Source organism: Malaclemys terrapin, chromosome 23 (genome assembly GCF_027887155.1).
Source record: "Malaclemys terrapin pileata isolate rMalTer1 chromosome 23, rMalTer1.hap1, whole genome shotgun sequence".
NCBI classification, from domain to species: Eukaryota; Metazoa; Chordata; order Testudines; family Emydidae; genus Malaclemys; species Malaclemys terrapin.
This window is the reverse complement of record NC_071527.1, coordinates 18,089,772-18,090,391: the sequence shown is the minus strand read 5'-3', so window position 1 is coordinate 18,090,391 and position 620 is coordinate 18,089,772.

The following is a 620-nucleotide window of genomic DNA, read 5'->3' as shown; positions in this document are numbered from 1 at the left end:
CCCTCCGCTGTCAGTTTCCCAGGCAGAGACTCCAGAGCTCTGAAAGGGACCAGCCAGCCCAGCTCCCTGGTGCCGCCTTGGTCCCGCCCCTGCGCCCGGGACACACCCCTCCCCAGCTAAAAGGGGCAGCGACCGTGTGAACAGGGCCCGAGCCGGCGTGCGAAGCGCTGCAAGGAGCAGAACCGGTTCCCGGCTGCGGCCCGCCGGGGAGCCGCAGAACCAGGCACCCAGAGTGGGAAGGGCTGGGCCCTGGGCCGGCTGCTGCTGCGCTCCAGGCAACGGGGAATTGGGCAAACTGGGTGCGCTGGGCTGGGCTCATCAGAGTAACGGCCACGTCTTGCTGGGGGCCTGGGCAGCGCCGGGCCCGATGGGGCCCTGATCTTGCCTGGGGTCTGGGCAGCGCCCGGCGCGCCGGGGCCCCAATCTCACCTGGGGTTTGGGCAGCGCCCGGTGCGACGGGGCCCCAAACTTGGTCGGGGTCTGGGCAGCGCCCGGCACAATGGGGCCCCAATCTCAGCCGGGGTTGGGGTGGCACTCGTCCCGAAAGGGCCCTGATCTCGGGTGGGGTCTGGGCAGCGCCCGGCGCGACAGGGCCCCAATCTCAGCCGGGGTCTGGGCGG